We start from the raw sequence: 23,905 nt of genomic DNA on the forward strand, positions 1-23,905 counted from the left end.
AAAAAAAAAAAAAAAAAAGAATACTCAACGTAACCTATGGTCCACATTTATACTCATACAGGTGAGCATATTCCTGTGCACACATGTACACATACCACACTACCACACATACATCATATACACATACCACATTCCATATATACCTCAGTACACACACACACACATGCACATACACACAGACATGCACATGCACACTCACACGGACACATACACACATGCACATGTGCACACACACATATGTGCTCACAGAGACAGGTTGGAATTCAAAACATAGAGTAGAATAAAGAGCCTCCTTTCTAGAGAACTTAACTTCATAGCAATTAGCACAAGTCACATCAAAGGTTTCCAGTGTATTTTACCCACAGGTAGTATTGTAAGTAGATGATATAGGAAGGCGGTTCCCAGTCTTCATCAGAACAGCACCTGCATCTCCTATTAACAAGCAGACCTTTGCAGGTGATTTCATGTAAGATATATAATGGAATTTTGCTAAAATGAAGGGAGGGAGAAGAGAGGAGAAGAAAGAGTATGTATCGTGCACGGAATATATTGTATCCAGTTAGGTTTTAGAAAATGTTATTAATTGGGAGGACCTGTTCAGAGTGATAGCCTGATATTTTTCCAGCTTGATTACTTTCTTAGGGATTATAAAACATCAGTTATGCATGTTAGTTAGGGATTATAAAACATCAGTTATGTTTGTTAGTAGTTCCCTTTATGACACTTTGTAAATTTACATATGGTGACATTGTTGTAATATCAGGACAACTGTGGATTTTTCTTTTAAAATCTATTAATAGGAATGATGGCAACTATTGAAAAGCAATCCTATTTTGAAAGAAGTATTAAAAAAGGAAAAAAAAATCGGGCCATCAACAGGAGTTATTTTTGAGGTGAAGGGAGGGATCGTGCCGTGTGGGGAGCCTCTGGGTGCTCTCTGCTGCCATCACACTTTGCAAGGTAATGACACTGTAAGTCAGCAGAGTCCGAAGTTTTCCTGCAGTTGCAGCCATGGGTTTTTATTTGGGAAGGCCTATGTACTTGGGTCAATTGTAGTTATAGTTACATCATAGGAGAAGACAACAATGACAAAACCCAAAAGTTTACCTTAGCTTACAGCCCAAACTGTGGAACCCTCTTTTCAGATATTATTCTCATGTCCTATGACAGGGGTCTGCGGGAAAAGGGCTTGTAGGGAGGGCTGGACTCACTCCTAATTGTATTACTTGGGTAGAACAGGTAGTGTAGGCAGGGTATCTCTGTGGCTGACTTACAAATTTTCACCCAGACTACATAGGCTGCAACATCCAACCCAAGTCTTGGGATATCTAGAGATACCTTTTGGAGCTAGACACTACTCAAGATTGGCTCTTATCACTTCCTGTGGAAACTGTTTCTAACCATCTCCCTACTTTGGTTTCAGTTGATCTGAGAACTTCTCACCTCAATTCAGGCTGTACAGTGGCATGGAATATTTGGCTTTGTGACTGTGTTGCTGGTCATCTTGACCTTCAGGTTTGCTGTCATTAGCCACAAACCTGCAGAGAAGTGCTTGACTGCTGGAAGAGAAATTTTTCTCGGGGAGGAGAATATGTAGGGCTGTCCAATATGTTTCCAATTTTAGTATATGTGCTGCTGAAGCGAGCACCCAATGTGTTTCTTACAGTAGGTCACATGCATCTTTGGGGCTGAATTCAATGGATGGGTCTCTAAGGTCCTTGAACATACATCCTTTGCCTTTGATTTCTTTGATGCTTCTTCATAGCCATAGTCCCAAATTAGGCTTTTTGAGATCAAGATGAACCCCTGCCAAACTCTCCTACTCTGGGATGGATACAGCTCTCTGCCACTCCTTTTATGTTTATGTCCTCTGTGGTGGACAACTCCCCTTCTCAGTTTTCCTGGCTGCCTCTTTAAATTTTTTTTATTTTTTATTTTACTAGATATTTTCTTTATTTATATGTCATATGATTTATCCTTTCCCACTGACTGTCTTTTTTTACTGAAGCATCATGGTAGGTTAGTGGATGGAGTTCGGTACCTTCTCTGGCCAGCTCCTTTTCAGCCTGTGGTGCTGAGAAAGATTCACAAGAAGCTGTGCTCACGTCTATTCACATCTGAACACTGCAGGTTCCTGATGACTTGTACTGAAGTACACAGGCCAAAAAAAAAAAAAAGGGCTTTTGATCTGATTTCACAAAACTAAAATTAAACAGACTCCATTCATTCTTTCTATGACTGAGTTTTGAAGAAATGTATACTCATACCAGGTAGACTGTAAGTCATCATTTATGCAGTGGAAATCTAAAAAGATAGGCTGTGCCTCTCCTGGGAGAAAGACAAAGGCAGTGTGGAGCAGGAAAACTAATGTGTCTTGTGGAATCACACAGCCTTGGCTGTCAATTCTGTTTCCCCACTTATTGCTGTATTAACTAGATTCTACCATACATGTCTGGCCTTAAATCAGTCCCTACTAGAAGACAATGCAGAGAAGATTTATAAAATGATGCCCAAAGCTGTCCCAGCAGTGTTAGATGAAGCCACAGAAGAATTATATGGCAAAGATGAAAGTTGTACAATTCACTGAATTTCAGCAAAAAAATACTAATACAGCTTGACTTTAACATGTGTATAGTATTTACACCTCAGAGATGGAGAGATTGCTAAGTGGTTAGGCTCACTTGTTGTTACAGAGGGCAAGAAATGGTTTCCAAGTAACCATGGTAGGCTTCTCACAATCACCTGTAACTCTAGCTCCAGGGAATTCAACACGCTCTTCTGGCTTCCAAGTACCTACACACACACACACACACACACACACACACACACACACACACACATGCACACACACACGTCCCCGTGTGCACGATTAAAAATAAAAATAAACCTTAAAGGGTTATTTGTATTTGTTACCTATAAAGCACTTTCAAAGACAGATGCTTCATGCTTTCAATTCAATTACTCAAGAGGGAGGCTGAGGCAGCAAGATTGATGTAAATTTGAGGACCTCTTGAGTTATTGGGTGAGACATTGTCTAAGTAAGTGAGAGAGAGAGGGAAAGAGAGAGAAAGAGAAAGAGAGAAAGAGGAAGAGAGAGAGAGCGCTAGCTGGGGGGAAGGAAAAATCTTCAGTATATGCATAGAAATTCATTGTGGGATTAAAATGCATTTTCAATCTGTTAACAATATAACTTGGCAAAACACCATGTTTGACATTGGGGAACTATTTAAAAATTTTTTACAAATACTGTTTCTTCACCGGCACTCTTGGAAAAACATATGCACTTGGAAAGAATGATATGAGAGTAAAGGATCTCATGCATTAAAAGTGTTGAGCACTTATCAAGACCTCGCTGACAGGAGACTACAATTGTTACAAAGTCAAACTATTACTTTGTATCTATTTGGGTATTTGAGTGTTAAATAGATTTTTATCAGAGAAAAATGATTTAATTAAAAAAACTGGGGGAGAGAATGAAGCTCAATTGGTAGGATGTTTGCCCAGCATGATTAAGGCCCTGAGTTTGACCATAGAGACACCTAAACCAGGTATAATGATCTACTTCCATAATACTAGGAAGATCAGAAGCCTAGGGTCAGTCTCCACAACATAATGAGTTCTAGGCCAGGATGCATAGAACAATCTCAAAAAATAAACCAAAGTGGCATAAGAAATGGCTTGGTAGTTAAGAGCACTGACTTCTAAAAGAACCAGTTGGAGCACCCGTATGGTGGCCATACGGTTCTAGGGGATTCAACAGCCTCTTGACCTTACTGAGTACTGCACGATACATTGCAATATATTGCACAGACAAACATGCAGGCAAAACACCCATACACATAAAACATAAAAACAAACCTCAAATAAAATAAAGTGACAAGAAATTTAAAAACTGTCACTATGTTGTTAGTAATACCTTAAATATATACTTTATATATTTGTACAAAACAATTGGTTTAATCCTATCCATTTACAATAATTTATGTTAACATATTGAATGTTTATATAACAACCATCTCTTCTATTCTGAAAGCATTAGGATCCAGACTGGTCATTTTCACTTGGGACAAAGAGCATAGTGCGGCTTTCATTTACTGCAGAGGCAGTGACAGATCCCTAGGGCAGGGGAGTAGGGTGGGGCTGTGAAGTCTTTGTTGGGGTTCACACTGCTTCAGCATACCTGCAAGGCTTCTGTGACTTTCCAAACTGTATTGATAATGTTGACCCTGTTGATGTGTTCCTCCCCACCCTTTTAACTGAGGAAAGTCACTTGTGACATCACTGTCTGCTCTACCTCCACCACACACACTAAATCTCCTTTCATTATAAATGCACATGGTCATTTTTCTGTGAGTATCCTTGCTGTCTGACTCATGGCCTGGACAGGAGAGCAAGGTCTGCTGTCTTTGAGCAGCGTGTCCAGGGCTACTGTGAAACAGAGACACTGGTTCCATGGTGTTGACTGCTTCTCCTCACAATGCATGGATTTTCTCCATCTGGACAGTCATGAAGTGCCTGACTATGCACTTCAGAGCCGGAGATAATAATAATGGTGAAAAGAATACCCAGCTCTGAGCAGAGCGCTTAATGTGTACTAGGTACATTATCTTCATTACACAGGTAAGGAAGGGGGTGCTCAAATGTACTATGTTATCAATTATATGTTCTGTGTAAAAAGCCACTTAGAAGTAGGGTGATTTAAGAAACCATTGCTCATGTTCTAAGAGGCAGCATGTTCATTTTGGCTAAAATGAAGGTTTCTTACACTGATCTCTCTGGAATCAGTCACGAGACTGTATTCAGCTAATGACCTGTTTGTCACTCATTATACTGGATGTCCCAAGCAAGGAACAAACCATCTCTGTCCCAGGTACTTTCCTATGTCAGGAAAGCCCACAGTTTTTTGTTTTTAAAATAAAGATTTATTTATTTATTTTATGTATGTGAGTACACTGTTGCTGTCTTCAGACAGACCAGAAGAGGGCATCCAATACCATTATAGACGGTTGTGAGCCACCATGTGGTTGCTGGGAACCAAACTCAGGACCTGCTGGAAGAGCAGTCAGAGCTCTTAACCATAGAGCCATCTCTCCAGTGCTCCCACAGTTTTTTTTAAATGGGGCTACTTCAAGCAGGCTAGCACATGGGTTTTCACAAGTGTCTTGCCTCCCAGGATTTGAAGATGAGCAGTGTCAATCTGGGCATGACTCTTTTGATCCCAGCACTTGGGAGGCAGAAGCAGGTGGATCTCTGAGTTTGAGACCATCCCTGTCTACAGAGTGAGTTCAAGAACAGATAGGGGTACACAGAGAAACTTGGTTTCAAAAGAAAATTCTCTCACCTCAGTGCACTGTGCCCCATCACCTGCTGCAGCACTGCCTGTAACAGCTCTCTGCCTTTGCAGTCAGGTTCTTTGAAATGAAAATATTTCCATATTCTTAAAACCTTTCTGAAAAGTGTTTCTGTTAGCTAACTTTCCTTATCCCCGCTCAGGCAAGGACCCCCCAGCATTTGTTCTGTGTTAACTCAGGACATAGGTGACTGTAGCGCTGTTCAGTAGATGATGCTTCGTGCTTGGTTTTTTAAATGTTTCTTTACCGCAGCATCTAGAAACAAGGAAGAATATATTTTGAATAGCAAGTATTTTATTGAGATGAAAGAAAATCTGAGTATCAATATGAGCCTGAGTCAAGCCATGCCTTTACCAGCCTGCTCTGTAAAACTTTCTTAATAGTAAACTAGCAAAGCCTTAGCAATTAGTCATGGCTTCTGTTTAAAAAATTAAAATCAGTATTTAATGAAATCAAAGAAAACTCCAAGAAAGAAGTACATTCAGTTAAATTTATATTACAGAATAATCACGAAGTGTAATGTGCTGGCAAGATGGTGGCTGATTTAGAAAACACATTCAAAATTCAAATTAAATGTATATTTTTAGTATTGAGAAATAACATGTTTAGGTAAGTTTATGACCTTTTGATTATTTGCTTATTTAGTGTCTGTTCACCCCCTAGCATATAAGTACCATAAGGTCAGAAGCAGGTCTGTTTAATCTAACATAGCTTGTTGAACAGTTCTTAGCACAAATTCTAGACACTTGTATAAATGAATATATGAATATCATTTTTCCATTGTAGTCATGTTTGAAGGTTTTTTGGGGGGGTGGGGTTCAGTAATCCCTTCTGTGATGGCCTATGGAATTGCACCTATTTTTTTCTGTATTTTCTACAGGCTTTATTTAGTTGCAAGGAACATCAATTCAATTTGTTTCAAGTAATTGATGTTATGGGATGGCTTATTTTGTGGCAGTAACAAAGGAGGCTAATGTCTTTTGAATATAAGGCAAGAGGTAGGTAGCTGTCATGGAAACTGAAATAGAACTCAGGGCAGCAGCTCTGTGAAGCTAAGCAAAAGGAATTTGCCATCTCCAGGCTCAACCATGAATGCAATTTTGTCCTCTGCAGTGATCCAAGGACAACATATTAAAGTCTATCGCTCTTTATCACCAATTTCTACTATTTTGATAGATTCTGTCTTGTTAAATTTCTTAGCTTCTGCTTTCCTCTTTATTCATGGAAGGGTGAGTAAATCCTTGCCCTCAAGAGTTTGCTAAAGCACAATGTAAAAATCAACTAAATGTGGTTCAGTGAACAACACTATGTAAATGAATTTTACTGTTTAATTATTTATTGAGAGGAAACTTACAGGGATTTTAATTTGTTGATCATCAAAATCCTGAAATCTCCCTTCATACTTGAATATATTCAGTCTTTCCTGCCACGCTCAGTGCTGCCCCTCAGCTTCACTTTGTAAGGCTCATGTGTCTCCTCAGCCCACCAGTATTAGCAGCACAGAGCTGATGTTCTGACTAGGGCTTGCCATGTTTCTAGTGAGGACATCAAGGTCCCGCAGCCCCTTAAAGCCAGCTCTCCTCCTCATCTATTTGAATCCCCTTGAGTAAACAAGTTCATCAGGTCATTCTTTGGACTTCCTAAGCATCTGATTTCTCCTCTCTGCTGTAGCACAGGGCATTTTCATGCCCTTCTCTTTATCCTTCTCTTGACTCTTGACCTCTCCATCCCCAGCTTCACTCATTCAAATATCCCTTCCTGCTTTCTGGACATCAACTACAACTTACTCCACCCACCTAGGTAATTAAATCACCAGCAGAGGGAAATCACCATCAAAGATTTCCTTGAGTTAAGAATGGTGGGAAGAAGAGAGAGGAGGAAACCAGAACAACTGGGACCATAGTGTTAGACTTTGATACTGTGGTGATCAAATACCCAAAGGAAACAGTTTAAAGGAAAAGACTCCATTGGACTTCATGGGTTCTGTGCTCTCATCCTACCCTGGAGGGAGAACGTGGTAACTCAGAGCAGCTCACAGCAGCTCAGCTGGCTTCAGAGTGGCCACAGTGAAAAAGAGAAGGAGAGGCTGAACTGTGGCAGTTCTATCTCCACATCCTGACTCCCAGCTTATGGAATGATACTGCCCACATCAGGTCCCATGTAGCCTTTGAAATAATCCTCTCTAGAAAGGCTCTCAAAGATCACCAGAGTGTGCCTTGATAATCTTCAAGGCACTTTTTTAATCCATGCAGTTAACATAATGATTAGGTATTACTGCACTAATGAATGTTATTTGTCTCCATATTACTATTTTCTCAAATCCCTTTGGTACCATTCTTACCCATCAATTTTCTCTATATCTCTATGAATTCAGCTTCTATTGCGACCTCATTATTTTTTTTTTCTACTTTGTTGCCAAGAAAGACAAATCTGTGATATTTGGACCGAGTTTTCAGCTTGATTGGACTAAGGGAGCTTCACATCAAGTCTGTGTTTATCTTTGGGGGTGTTTACCAAGGACTGCCATGTGAGACAGAGACCAGACCCATTCTGAATAGCAGGGAACCCCTAAAGTGGGCCACCTGCCTGGATGCATAAAGGCTAAGTGAGAAGGCAATATTAGCAGGTGTGCTTCTATGTTCTGAGTGACTTTCGCTGTCCTTGCTGCTCCCTCCCAATGTCAGACTCCAACTTCCTTGGCCCTTCAGTACATATGCCTTACCCGTGACTCTCTACAGAGCCTCCGAGTTTTCAGTGTTAGATCAGAACTACTGTGGTGTCCCATTTCCTGGTCTGGAAACTTGATTCTTTGCCTTAGACTTATTGAGATGGCCATTATGGGAATGCTTTGCTCTGTTGTGTAAGTCAATGCAAAGAAATTCTCTTTAATAGCTGTATTAGGCAGGGTTCTCTAGAATAATAGACTGATAGGATGAGAAAATGTCTGTGAGTGTGAGTGTGAGTGTGTACACGCGCGTGCACGCGAGTGTGTGATATTTGTTAGAGTGGCTTATAGGCTATGGCCCAAATAGTCCAATAGTGCTGTCCCCTATTGGAAATCCAAGAGCCCAATAGTACTTTACTTCACATCAGGGTCCTTAGTAATATCAGAATCCTAAGAATTTGGCCCATTTCATACAAGTCTCAGCAGTAGGACATACGATTTAGCACTGAGAACGAGGGCAAACAGGCAAAAAGTCAAAGGTGCCCTCTCCCAAGTATTTGTCTGCAGGCTTTCAGGTGTGGCCCGGGTATAAGGTGGCCCTACCTCTAATGATCCAATTAACTAAAAATGCCTCACAGGTGTACCCAATCATTCCTTGTCCACCTGTGCCTGAGCTAAAGTCTTATGCTAATAGATTAAAACCGTTTAGAGTCTATTAATTGAGCAGATAACTTCCACCAACTCAGATAGCATCTTGTTGCTATAGAAAAACTTCCCCCCTCTTGCTGTACCCTCCTCTCTGATGTCGACCAATGCATTTTAAATTGCCTTGATAAAGGATTTTCTTTGTTCTGTAAAACTGCTTTCCTGTTGGAACAGGGAATTTGGAGTAACCCAAATCTGTGTTCCTGGGCCACGGTCACTCAAAATGCCACCGGAATAAACTCTCTATTATTCCCTTAAAATGACAGCTGTAGTCTTAGCACTGACCCAACAGTACCTTATGTTAAGTATTACTATTTATCTAAATTGGATTTACTGCTGGAAGTGCAGTATGCGCTGAGCTGCTCTTCAGATTAAGGCAGAAAGATTGCTGGAGCTCAGGAGGGAGAGTTTATACAACACAGTACTACATCCCTCTTTCCACTCTTCCTCTCAGAAGAGAATTGGATTTGCTTTGTCCTCATGAGATAATCTGAAAAGGGAACATGTGTTTGGGGTGGGAGTCAAAGGAGAGAAGATACTAAGGAAAGGGAAGGTGCTGTCTTGATGAAATCATCTTATCTCCATTAGAACATATAGATCACCTTTTCCAACATGGTTTCTAGTGGAGCTGCATTCTTCATTCTGGAGCAGTACACCTTGGGGAGTGGGTAGGGGTTTGAGGGGTAAGGGCACATTACCTGTTGGGATTGAGGTGCTAGGAATGCTTCATTTACATGAAGAGGAATTTCAGGTGCTTGCTGGACATATTCTTATAGGGAGAGAAGAAGTTAAACCTCTAACTTGGCCACCAGGCTACATAACTACCTCAATGGTGGTGGAGGTGGAAGTGGCAGGGATATGTGCACCAGAGGATGCAGGCCCAGAACAGGGGGGCAGCAATCCTTACTCTTTCCAGTCTCAAGATGAGATTTTTGGGGTTTGGACACATCTTACCTCACTCCTGTCCCAGGCCTGTTCCCCTAGTCGCATGTGCCCTACATCTCCCCTCACCTTTTGTTTTAGAAAGGGAAGATGTCATCAGCCACTATGCTGGCAACAGTTTGGTATTGAACCAGAACCCAACTGGCAGTGATATTTGCAATGCTACTTATCTGCAGTTTTAGAATTTGGATGAGGCAAGGTACTAGGAGTAGTATGACTCCAGTGGCCTATATGGGGTCAAGGAGGGAGACAAGCCAAGTTCAGAACGTTTGAGTGCCATGGGGTAGGGGTGGTGGGCTCATAGCATGCCCAGAGATCTTTGTGTATTTGTTTGCCTTGTTCACCAGCCCAGATTGATATTGAAGCCACATTCCTCCTTCAACACAGTGCAAGTCCATCCCTGTTCACCAGTCATCACTTCAGTTTTGGAGAACAACACCTTCTAGGGAGGTGATCTGTTGTTGAAGGGATTTGAGACTGTCTATAGTGGAAGCTACGGCCTGGCCAAGCCTGCCCTGGAAGTCAATGGCCAGATGGTGTGTTTGGATGAAGGCTGCTCCAGTGGCTCTGATGGTGCCCAGTGAGATGGTGAGAACCAATTTGATGAGTTGAAGGGTGAAGATCCCTAGCTCGTTCAAATCTAAAGATCCCCCCCTCAGTCTACCTGGCCAGCCATTGGCCATTGGCTCTTTATTGATTGACCAAAAACCAATTGAGGATAAGGACCCATTTGGACATGTATATTCCCAAAGGGGCCAGATTAGATAAAAGCATTAGAACCAATCCCCAATACCTCCTGTTTCTGTTCAGGTGACTTTTACATATACATACATACATACATACATACATACATACATACATACAAACATACATACATGTATATATAAATTATATATATTATATATATTTACATGTATTTTACATGTATCAAATATTCTACCATGAGATTATTGGAAACCAGAATGCTAGTAAAAGCCACCGAAGCATGAGTCAAACTCTGATGTAGATTTGAGTATGCAGATCTTTGAGACCTGATGACATGGTTCTGGAGCTGTACTGTATACATACCCAGATCTCTAATAATGTCACACGTTCTCTCTTATGTTGATGTAAGCACTTCAAGGCACTTTGGGTTTGTACTAACTGTCCTTATCTTAACATTTGAATTTAGGTCTGGGAACCACTGAGCTATAAATAAATAATCTGATGGTAGTATATTAAGAATTTGCTGAAGATAAAAGCGTAATTCCAAACAAGTACCCATTGGTGGAAGGCACCATATTGACAGAAACTGTTATATAGGATATTCATCATCAGCAAGATTACTTAGCTATGGTCTACACTACACTGCTAACCAGTTTCTGATTGGATGTGAGGCTACTCCAATAGAGAGATTTCATGTCTGGTACTATAAACCTGATCAAAATTCCATAGGTAAGAGGTCACAGATCCTAGTGTGGAAGCCATTGCTGTCAATTTGTAAAATGGGCATGATATACCTATATGTTCATAGAGTCAGGCTGCTGCCATCTTTGGTTGGAGAAGCTTCTTATTGTGATGGACAGTGATAACCAAAAAGAACCTTAACTTGTCAAAGTGCTGAAAATAAGTAATTGTTGAATACTTAGCCATAAGTGAGGCATTTATGTCACTCTCTGCAAGGCTCAGACGACATCATGAAGAGGGGGTAGAATGAATGTAAAAGCTAGATGAAAGGATAAAGTGCTGATGAGTGCTGTCTCCAGGGCACAATAATTTCTTTGCATTCTTAGATTCTTGAAGTCATAGGGTTAAGATTATTTTGACAAGGTCTATTTAAGAGTGGGCCCAACAAAGTGCTGCCATGGAGAATGGTGGACTCTTAAGAACTAACCCCTCCTTGAGCATCAGTAGGCAGCTACTGGTGGCTGGTGGAGGAAGAGAAATTTTCGTCATTGGCTTAGGAGTGAAGGCTGTAGGTAGTCAACTCAACTTCTTCATGGTCAATGAATTGTTTAGGTGCTGTCTTCAGCAATAGTGCTTTGGATAGTAGAGTGCAGGCTATAGTCTTGGCAATAGTCTGGGGTTTTGGGGTTCCCATGGGGCCCTTTTGACCAACCTCTTGATTAGATACAACCTATTTCCTGAAGACGGGGCTTCATTTGGTGACAAGAGATGTCTAGTTGGGCCTCTGTCTCCTCTGTTATTTGGCAATTCAGTTTAAATCACCTTCATATCTGTATGCATTCTAGGATGTTTCTACTCTATCAGTCTTCCATATAAGACTTCAAATGGTCCTTTGTTTTCACTGTCCCTCCTTCTTTTCTCCCTAACTCCCGTTTTATTTACCTCTCCCTGTTTGATCCTCTCCTTTTAGTCTCCTCCTCCATCCATGCTTAACTATACTATTTCTCCTTCTAATTCACTCCCAGTCCTTTACTTTATACCTTTTTTTTTTTGGTTATATGGATTGTAACCTATTTATTTAACCTAACAGCTAACATCTACATATAAACTAATATGTATGTTTATTTTTGGGGGGTTGATTTACTTCACTCTATGGGTTTTTTTCTAGCTCCATCCATTCACATGTAAATTTCATGATTTTATTATTTAATAGCTGAATAATATTTCATTGTGTTAATGCACCACATTAAAATATCTATTCATCTATTGACGGACATCTAATCTGTTTCCAAATTTAGGCTATTATGATTAGGTCAGTAATGAACATGGCTGGGCAAGTGTCTCTGTAGTAGGAAATGGAGTTTTTTGGGCATATGCCCAAGAGAGCTATAAAAGGATCTTGAGGTAGACCCATTCCCAGCTTTCTGAAGCAACACCATACTGAGTTCCATAGTTACTGTACAAGCTTGAATTCTCACTAACAATGTATGAATGTCCCCTTTACTCCACATCTTCTTCAGTATGAACTGTTGTTTTATTGATCTTGACCATTCTAATTGGTATAAGATGAAACATCAAAGTAGTTTTGATTTGCATTTCTCACATGAATAAGGGTTTCAAACAGTTCTATAAGTACTTCCCAGCCATTTCTGTTTCTATTTTGAGAATACTGTGTTTAGATATGTACCACATTTTAAAGTGGCTTGCTTTGTTTTCTTAATGTTGAGGGTTTTTTGCTTTGTTTTGTTTTTATTTCTTTATACATTTTAGATATTAACCCTCTATTAGATGTATAGTTGACTAAAAAATATCTTTCCCCATTCAGTAGCCTGACGCTTTGTCCAAATGATAGCATCCTTTGCCTTTCAGAAGCTTTTCAATTTCATGAGTTCCTACTTATGAATTGTTAATCTTAATTTCTCTGCTAATGGTGTTCTGTTCAGAAGGCTCTTTCTTGTTAAAGAGCATTCCTCGTGTTCTCTTCTATAAGATTCAACATAATTGACTCTATCTTGATGTTGTTGATCCATTGGTTGAGTTGAGTTTTGTGCAGGGTGGAAAGTATGGATCTATGGATCTATTTGCATTCCTCAACATACAACCATCCAATTTAACCAGCACCATTTGTAGAAGATGTTGTCATTTTCCTAGTGTGTATTTCTGACTTCTTTATTGAAAAAAAAATCAGATGTCTGTATATGTGTGGATTTATGTCTGGGTCTTCAACTTGATTTCATTGATCAATATGTCTGTTTGGTTTTTTTTTTTGCCAATACTATCCTGTTTTTATTGCTATAGCTCTGTGGTACAATTTGAGATCAGGGATGGTGATACCTCTAGTAGTTCTTTTATTATTAAAGACTGTTTTAGTAATACTGTTTTTTTGGGTTTTTTTGTTTGTTTTTGGTTTTGGTTTTGTTTTTGGTGTTTCCATATAAAGTTGAAAACTGTCCTTTCAACATTGCTTTTGGCGGGATGGTGATTTTCATTATGTTAATCCTATTGATCTATGAGCATAAGAGATGTTTCCCTCTTCTGATATCTTTTTCAATTTTTTTCTTCAAAGACTTGAAGCTTTTATCATTCAAGTCTTCACTTGCTTGGTTAGAGTTACCCCAATATGTCTCATCCCATTTAAGGCTATTGTGAAAGGTGTTGTTTTCCTGATTTTTTCTTCAGTGTGTTTATTATTTGTATATAGGAAGACTAATTGATTTTTTATGTTAATTTTGTACTCAGCTACTTTGCTAAAAGTTTGAACCAGTTGTAGCAGTTTCTTGGTGTAATTTTTAGAGTCACTTAGATATAGAATCATATCATCTGCAAATATAGATACTTCGACTTCTTTTCAATTTTTATGTCATTGATTTCCTTCAGTTGTCTAATTGCTTTCACTGAGAATTTAAGTACTACTCTATCGATTAGATTTAGAGAGTGGATAACCTTGTCTTGTTGATGATTTTAGTGGAAATGCTTTTCATTTCTCTTCATTTAGATTGGTCTTGGCTATGGGCTTACTGTCAATTGATTTTATTATATTGAGATAAGTCTCTCTCATCTCTGATCTCTCCTTGACTTTTATCATGAAAGGGTGCTGGATCTTGCCAAAGCCTTTTTTGCATCTAATGAGTTGATCATGTTTTTTTTTAAATTTAACATTGTTTATATGGTGGATTACATTTATTAATTTATGTATTGAGAGAGAGAGAGAGAGAGAGAGAGAGAGGGAGAGAGGGAGAGAGGGAAAGAGAGAGAGAGAGAGAGAGAGAGAGAGAGAGAGAGAGAGAGAGAGAGAGAGAGAGAAGTTTCTGTTTCTTTCAGATTTTCCAGTTTGGTGGAATGAAGGTTTTAAAAGTTTGTCTTTATGATTCTCTGGGGTTCCTCAATGTTTATTGTTATGTGTCCCTTTTCATTTCTAAACTTTTTATTTCAGATCTTTTCCCTCTGACTTTTACTTAATTGGACTAAAAGTTTCTCAATCTAATTTTTTTTCAAAGAAGTAACTAAATTGTTTCATTGATTCTTTGATCAATTTTTTTTTCTATTTTATGGATTTCAGCCCTGACTTGGATTATTTCTTGCCTTTTGGGTGTGATTTCCTCTTTTTTGTTCTAGAGCTTTCAGGTGTGATATTAAGTTACTAGTATGAGACTTCTTCAATCTTTTTTTTTTTTTTTTTTTTTTGATGTAGGCACTTAGTGTCATAAACTTGCTTCTTCAAAGCACCTTCGTAGTGTCTCATAAGTTTGGGTATGTTGTGTTTTTATTTTCATTCAATTCTAAAAAAAGTTATTTCTGCCTTGATCAATTTTTAATTCCATAGAGAGGTGTTCAGTTTCCATGGATTTGTAAGCTATTTTTTTTCTGGTTTTGTTGATCTCCAGCTATAGTCTGTAGTGGATAGGATACAGGGGTATATTTAAGTTTTCCCATATCTACTGAGACTTGTGTCTGAGTATGTGGTTAGTTTTGGAGAAAGCTCCGTAAGGTGATGAGAAAAAGGTATATTCTTTTGTGTTTGGGTGAAACGTTCTGGAAATTTGGGTTTCCAGGGTGTTGGCTAGTAAGACAAAGGTCTGGGGTGTGGACGAAGGGGTGGGAGAGGATCTGCATGGTTCCCTGGGAGTCTGGCAGAGAGGTAGGAGAGGCTGTATCTAGTGGTCTACTACAAAGCTGGGGATTAACCTGGGGAACTGGGAGTGGAGGGTGGGAAAGAGAGTGAATATCACCTACCTGGCTGCAGAAATGAGCAGTGGGATTCCAGGGAGGAAGTGCAACAATGAGATTTACACTTCCGAGCAGCTGGATAGCTGGGACAGTCAGGAATAAATAGCAGAATGTTTCTGGTGTGAACCAGAAAATAGCATAGATGAAACTTATAGATACTTCCTTCTTAAGATAAAAGCAGAATAAAACAGAAAAAAAAAAACAAAATAAAAAATTTGGAAAAATAATTACAGAGGACAAAAACTTTTGGAAGACAAAGGTCCTTGTGGTAAGTTCAGTTGTTATTGTTAAAACCAGCAACCAAAACCAAACCAAACCAAACTAAACCAAACCAAACCAACAACCAAACAAATAACCGAGTCACAACAGAGAAGAAGGGGAGGAAAATCATGCATATTCATGGCTTCCTGTCAGGACCTGTGTCCAGGATGATGCATATGCATGACTCCCTGACAGGAAGCATGTCCTGCAGTTTGTCTGTGCCAGCAAAGCCCAAGAGAGATTCCATTGTAGCTTCTAAACAAGCTAATGAGAATCTAATTTTAAGGTTGCTTCTGATGCTCAGAAGTCTTTAAAGGACACAGCTAACTGTTCTATAGTTCCACAGGAGCAGGCAGTTCTGGGTACTTCCAGAACTCAAACTTCTCAAAAAGAATTACTGGCAGAAATGATCCAGGGGCAAAGCAGGACACCCAGAATAATTCCTTCCTTTAAACAAGAGCAAACAAAAGGAAATAATACAGAAAAAAGTTAAAGACGCTCAACAGAGACAATTTTTGCAAATTGACGCAGTGAGTAAGAAACATGAAGGTGAGTTAAACCCAGGAGAGTGGCCTGAGTGGCCCAGAAACAAAAGTAGCTTTTAGAACAATGTCAGTATTGGGCTGCTCATGAAAGTGGTGATGAATGTGTATATCATCATCCATTTCATCTTGCTGAAAACAATACGTGTTTGTGCATTAAAATTTTGGTGCAGTGTATAAAATCAGATTGGGCCTTTATGCATTTGAATAGAATTCCAGTACTAGCACCAGCTTCTAGTGGTCAGCTCTGTCAGTACATTCCAGCTAGAAGGAAATGGAATGTCCCTCCTACCATTCAAATCACTTGAGGTTTAACACTCATTATCTGATACCAGGCTGTACAAATTGCGATCCCACCAGGACATGCCTTGAAAGGGATTCAGCCTCCAACCAGAAAATGGGAGCCCAGACCTACTGGCAGATAATCATATAGTTTGAAAGCTTATCCTGTGAAAGCTTCTACAGAGCTTACCATGGTTTTGAAATTTAGAATATATCACTGTCATAGTGTGAATCTTATTGCCCAACTTAATATCTAATTTTTCAAGTTTGTAATGAGTTTTGTTCACTTTGACTATGAAAAAGTTTAAAGAAGAGGGAAATTTATGAAACCTTCAAGGCATGTTTATACATGATTGTTCAATATCACTGATCATTGGTACTGCAGCTCAGGGTAGCAGTGTTATGGGGAGGCATGTATCTTCAAAACTAACATTGCTTCAATTTCCCCAAAGATGAGTTGGTGTTTTCTACCCACCACAGAACCAGCAGTAGCCACAAATATCAAGGCATCATTTAACCAGCCATTCTGATTTGCTTCTTAATCAATTTGTTTTTAGTAACATGACAAAACTCAGGCCTCTTGGTTTGGTCCTATACTGGCAAAATGGTCCCTAGGTCATCTTATTTCTGTGAGAAATGACAGAAGAGGGAACAAAACCAAAACTGAGTTTACATGGCACACCAAAACCAGGCCCATGAAGTAATGGCTGGCAGACATAAAGCCCTATTAAGTTTGGACAGTGGCCATGCTCTCAATGCTATGTGTCTCTGAAAAGAGGAGATGGATGAGGGGAGAGAGGAAAGGTTGCCCAGAGAGAGAGGCTAGGGTGAGGGACCTCAAAACCCTTGCCTTGTTTCAACACTAAGTGTTAGATCAGGATTGATAGAAGCAACATGGAAATAAAAGAAAGCAGAGAGGCATCTCCAGGAGCAAAATTGTTCTTTAAACCAGAACAAATGAAGGGCCACAGTCTCCATGAAAGTGAAACTATATGCAAATGGCATGGAACGTTGACGCTTTATAAGACTGAAAGGGGAAATTTGGGAACATGTGCAAATGATATGATAGTATAATAAGGGACCCCAAAAGTTCTACCAGAGGATTTCACTAGCTGATAAACACCTTCAACAAAGTGGCTGGATACAAAATTAATTTTAAAAAAATCAGTAGCCCTTCTTTATACAGATGATAAATGGGTTGAGTAAAAAATTACGGAAAAAACATCCTTCACAATAGCCACAGGTAATAAAAAATATCCTGGTGTAACTCTAACCAAGCAAGTGAATGACTTGTATGAAAAGAACTTCCAGTCTCTGATAAAAAGAAATTGAAGAATATATCAGAAGATGGAAAGATTCCTTCATGCTCATGGGTTGCTAGGATTAACATAGTAAAAATGGTTGTCTTACCAAAAGTAATCTACAGATTCAATGCAATACCATCAAAATTCCAACACAATTCTTTACAGACCTTGGAAGCGCAATTGTCAACTTTATATGAAATAATAAAAAGCCCAGGAAAATGAAAACAATCCTGAATAATAAAATAACTTCTTGGGGAGTCACCATCCCTGATTTCGAGCTGAACTATAGAGCAATAGTAATTAAAAGTACATGATATAGAAACTCACAGGTAGATCAATGGAATTGAACCAAAGACCCAGAAAAAAAAAATACACCTATAGACACTTGACTTTGATTAAGAAGCCAAAACCATACAATGGAAACATGAAAGCATTTTCAACAAATGGTACTGGTCTAACTGGATATCTACATGTAGAAGAATGAAAATAAATTCATATTTATCAAGTCCAAGTAGATCAATGTCTTGAACATAAAACTGGATACCCTAAATTTAATAGAAGAGAAAGTGGGAAATAACCTTAAATGCATTGATACTGGAGACAACTTCTTAAACAGAATACCAACAGATCAGACACTAAGATCAACAATTATTAAATGGGACCTTATGAAACTGAAAACCTTGATTGTAAAGAATACCATCAATAGGACAAAATGGCAGACTACAGAGTGAGAAAAGATCGTCAAAAACCCTACATGTGACAGAGGCTAATTTCCAATATATAAAAAACAGAAGCACCAACAACCCAAATAACCCAATTAAAAATAGGGTACAGACTCAATTCTCACAGATTGAGGAACCAAGATATTCCATGATGAAAATAAACTTATATAAATATCTTTTCACAATCCAGCCATACAAAGGATAATAGATGGAAAATGCCAACATAAGGAGGGAAACTGTACCCTAGAAAAAGCAAGAAAGTAATCTTCTTTCAACAAACCCAAAAGAAATAGTCATACAAACATAAAAATAACATCAAAAATAACAAGAAGCAACAACCACCATTTCTTAGTATCTCTTAACATCAATGGACTCAATTCTCCAATAAAAAGACATAGAAAAACAGACTGGATATGTAAACAGGACCCAGTATTTTGCTGCATACAGGAAACACATTAATGTCAAAGACAGACACTACCTCAGAGCAAAGGGCTGGAAAACAATTTTCCAAACAAATGTCCCAAGAAACAAGCTGGAGTAGCCATTCTAATAGTGAATAAAATCGACTTTCAACCAAAAGTTACCAAAAAGGATAAGGAAGGACACTTCATGCTCATCAAAGGAAAAATCTACCAATAAGGACTCTCAATTCTGAACAACCATGCCCCGAATGCAAGGACATCCACATTCATAAAAGAAACTTTACTAAAGCTCAAAGCACACATTGCATAGCACACAATAGTGAGATACTTCAACACCCCAGTCTCATCAATGGACAAATCATGAAAACCCAAACTAAACAGAGACACATTGAAAATAACAGAAGTTATGAACCAAATAGATTTAACAGATATCTATAGAACATTTCATCCTAAAACAAAAGAATATACCTTCTTCTCAGCACCTCATGGTATCTTCTCCAAAACTGACCATATAATTAGTCATAAAACAGGTCTCAATAGATACAGAAGATTGAAATAATCCCATGCATCCTAACAGATCATCATGGATTGGAGCTGGTCTTCAATAGTAACAAAAACAACAGAAATCCCACATACACATGGAAGCTGAACAATGCCCCACTCAGTGATAACTTGGTCAAAGAAGAAATTAAGAAAAAAAATTAAAGACTTTTTAGAAATTAATGAAGATGAAGGCACAGCATACCCAAACTTATGGGACACAATGAAAGCAGTGCTAAGAGAACTCAATTCAGAGTGCCTCCAAAAAGGAACTGTAGAGAGTATATATTACCAGCTTAACAGCACTCCTGAAAGCTCTAGAACAAAAAGAAGCAAATATGCCAAAGAGGATTAGATGGCAGGAAATAATTAAACTCAGGGCTGAACTCAATCAAGTAGAAACAAAAAGAATTATACAAAGGACCAACCAAATAAGGAGTTGGTTCTTTGAGAAAATCAACAAGATAGATGAACCCTTAGCAAGATTAACCAGAGGGCACAGAGACAGTATCCAAATTAACAAAATCAGAAATGAAAGGGAGTTATAACAACAGAAACTGAGGAAATTCAAAAAATCATCAGATCCTACAACAAAAGCCTATAGTCAACAAAAATGGAAAATCTGGATGAAATGGACAATTTTCTAGACAGATATCAAATACCTAAGTTAAATCAAGATCAGATAAATCATCTAAACAGTCCTATAACCCTAAAGAAATAGAAGCAGTCATTAAAAGTCTACTAACCAAAAAAAAAAAAAAAACCCCAGGACCAAATAGGTTTAGTGAAGAATTCTATCATACCTTCAGAGAAGACCTAATACCAATACTCTTCAAACTATTCCACAAAATAGAAATAGAGGAACACTATCCAATTCATTCTATAAAGCTACAGTTACACTGCGTATTCTCCCTTGGAGATGGAATGATTTCTGTCCAATCAGGAACCTGTCATAATTTCCTTTCATAGAAGACTTCGTAAGAGATTTTTTTTCTACTTCTATCATGTTTAATGTTCCAAAAAGATTTGAAAAACTGGTTGAACACATATTACTTTTAGCTTCAGAAGATGTCATGTATATTTAAGAGACATTTAACTATTATAAATTATTTTGATGGCTTAAAAGTGTCAATACTGAGTTGTGTATTTTAAAATTAATTTTATAGGGTTCCTTTCGGTCTGTCTGGGCCAGCTGGTGGCTGAGCAGACCTTGGGCACAAGCTCCACAGCCAGTCCCACAACACCCAGAGAAAGCTCTACTCCCAGGTGCTCTAACAAGCCCAGGATCACAGGATCACAGAGACAGCTTGACTCTAAGGAGTTCTGGCACAACCAGGATCACAGGAAGGACAGGCTCCAGTCAGATTTAGCAAGAGCAGGTAGCACTAGAGATAACCAGATGGTGGGGGGCAAGCTTAAGAAAATAAACAAGACACACCAAGGTTACTTGGCATCATCAGAACCCAATTCTCCCACCATAGCAAGTCCTAGACACACCATCACACCGGAAAAGCAAGATTCATATCTAACTAGCAAATACACTTGATGATGATACAGGACTTTAAGAAAGACATAAACAGCACCCTCAAAGAAATACAGGAGAACACAGGTAAACAGCTAGAATCCCTTCAAGGGGAAACACAAAAATCCCTTAAAGACCTACAGGAAAACACAATCAAACAGGTGAAAGAAATGAACAAAACAATCCAGAATCTAAAAATGGAAACAGAAACAATAAAGAAATCAGAAAAAGAGACAACCCTGGAGATAGAAAACCTAGGAAAGAAATCAGGAGTTGCCAGGCAGTGGTGGCGCACACCTTTAATCCCAGCACTTGGGAGGCAGAGGCAGGCGAATTTCCTAGTTCCAGGCCAGCCTGGTCTACAGAGTGAGTTCCAGGACAGCCGGGGATTCACAGAGAAACCCTGTCTCAAAAAAAAAAAAAAAAAAAAAAAAAAAAAAAAGAAAGAAAGAAAAAGAAAGAAAGAAATCAGGAGTCATAGATCCAAGCATCACCAACAGAATACAAGAGTTAGAATAGAGAATCTCAGGGGCAGAAGACACCTTAGAAAACATTGACACAACAGTCAAAGAAAACGCAAAAAGCAAAAAGTTCCTAACCCAGAAAATCCAGGAAATCCAGGACACAATGAGAAGGCCAAACCTAAGGATAATAGGTATAGAAGAGAATGAAGACTCCCAATGTAATGGGCCAGTAAATATCTTCAACAAAATTATAAAAGAAAACTTCCTTAACCTTAAGAAAGAGATGCCCATGAACATACAAGAAGCCTACAGAACTCCAAATAGACTGGACCAGAAAAGAAATTCCTCTTGTCACATAATAATCAAAACACCAAATTCACTAAACAAAGAAAGAATTTTAAAAGCAGTAAAGATAAAAAGTTCAAGTAACATATAAAGGCAGGCCTATGAGAATTACACCAGACTTCTTACCAGAGACTATGAAAGCTAGAAGATCCTGGGCAGATTTCATACAGACCCTAAGAAAACACAAATGCCAGCCCAGACTACTATATCCAGCAAAACTCTCAATTACCTAGATGGAGAAAACAAGATATTCCATGACAAAATGAAATTTATACAATATCTTTCCACAAATCCAGCCCTACAAAGGATAATAGATGGAAAACACCAACACAAGGAGCAAAACTATATCTTAAAAGAAGTAAGAAAGTGTCTTTCAACAAACCCACACAAACTTAATTCCACCTCTTAAAACAAAACGTCAGGAAGTAACAATTACTTTTTCGTAATATCTTAATATGAAAATTAATATTACCAACATATCCTAACTGATTGAAATCCAAAAATATGAGGAATTAGAAATCTGTTGATTGTCATCCAATGGTCTCTCTAATTTGGTACTTGAAGAAATAGGTCAAATATTGAATAATCCACATACACTTTCTGCTTTTTTGTACATGACAGTGTCTTGCTGTGTACAACATAATAGTCTTGAAATCTTGCTTCTCCTATCTCAGCCTCTCTATTAGTAGTATTGTTTATTTTATGTTTTTACACTATGCTATGGTTTTCAGAACAGCTTACATATTTCAAAAGCATTTATACAGCTAAAAGAAATGTAGACAGTTAATTTGGGAGGTGGCCTGTAAGAGAACAACAAAGTAAGACTGAATGCTTTGCTTAACCTTTGTAACTATTGTATCAAGTTTGAAGAAGAGTACTTTATGTTACTCTTTCTCTGAGATGAATGCTTTTCCAAATTATCACAGCTAATGAACCAGATTCTTACCCTCACCAAATGTCTGTGCTACCCTCCAAGCAGAACCATTGTTCATTGAAACAGTTGGTGAATGATTTTATGAATAGACCATCTTAATACACTCACCATTTCTTAAATGAATGTAACCTGTTCTCTGTGGGCTGAGAATAACGTCACTCACTCAAGTCAAATAGCTTTAACCATAGCAGGAAGTCTGTATCCAAAATTCGTGCCTACAATTCATTCCTTGGTGCAGCAGAACTGTGAACTCTCAGCTTAGCTATGATGGAAGTAAAATCCTTTGGTGATGTGAGAGTCATTGAAGTACAGCCTTATTACAATGAAATCCAATGTCTACAAATTGTTCTTATTTTGGGCTCGTACCACAGTAAGAGCCAAGGTTTTAAGCTCTACTAAATCCAAAACAAACAAAAAGACTTTATATATTTATGTTCATTTAAGAAAATGCTAGCTCCAGCCTCTCTGCCTCCCCTTCTGTCTTCTGTTTTCCTTCTTCTTCCTCTTCTCCTTCCCCTCTCCCTTTCTTTCTTTCTCTCCCTTTCTCTTCCTTTCCTCCTCCTCCCCTCTTTCTTTCTCTTTCTCCCTCTCTCTTCTTGTCTTCCTCTCCTCATCTCCCTCTTCCTCTCTGTGTGCATGCTTCCCTTTCTCTCTTTCTCTCACCCTCCCTGACCCCTTCCTTATCCCATGGTGATTTCCTATCCTTGGTCCTTGGGTGTTGGCTACCAGCACCAATGTTAAGGAATGGGTTACCTGGAAATATGGAGTTAGAAAGAAGAGCAGCAGCAAGAGAGAGTTGGGGATAGGATAGAGTGGCCACAGATATACCTACCCACGAGGAAGGTACCTTAAACATTAGAGAGGAGCCTATTGATACTCAGCCATCTTGAACCTTTAATGAATATCCTTTGTTCCCCCAACAAGTATAATACTTGGGGCAAAAACCACTCCCCCCAAGTACACCAACATCTCAGTCCAATCAGCGACTTCCTTGTTTCTCTGTGGAGGTGGAGCTTTCAAATGTAACTGGAACCAGGTTGGAGGTGTGGCAAATAGCAGGAGATGGGCAGAGAGGTGTGGCTATCAGAGGCAGGTCTCAAACCAGGAGGGTTACACTTGGGTCCAGTGAAGTCTCCCACCCAAGAGCAATTTCCAATAAACCTACCTCTAATCTGAAAAAAAAAAAATAAAAGAAAATACTAGTAGTGATTTATTATTTTAAGATATACAGTTAATATGTTTGGAGTTATTTAAAATTTATATTGAGAAAAACATGTATTTTCAGTATTGC

General features: G+C 38.7%; 1 protein-coding gene and 1 pseudogene across 1 annotated transcript in view; both read left to right on the forward strand.

The window, feature by feature from the left end:
- LOC116099008 (pyroglutamylated RF-amide peptide receptor-like) overlaps positions 1 to 23,905 on the forward strand; it is a 69,745-nt gene that overhangs the window by 6,557 nt on the left and 39,283 nt on the right. The window lies entirely within an intron of this gene.
- LOC116098451 lies at positions 11,507 to 16,512 on the forward strand (annotated as a pseudogene).

This window comes from Mastomys coucha, unplaced genomic scaffold, assembly GCF_008632895.1.
Source record: "Mastomys coucha isolate ucsf_1 unplaced genomic scaffold, UCSF_Mcou_1 pScaffold20, whole genome shotgun sequence".
Lineage (NCBI taxonomy): Eukaryota > Metazoa > Chordata > Mammalia > Rodentia > Muridae > Mastomys > Mastomys coucha.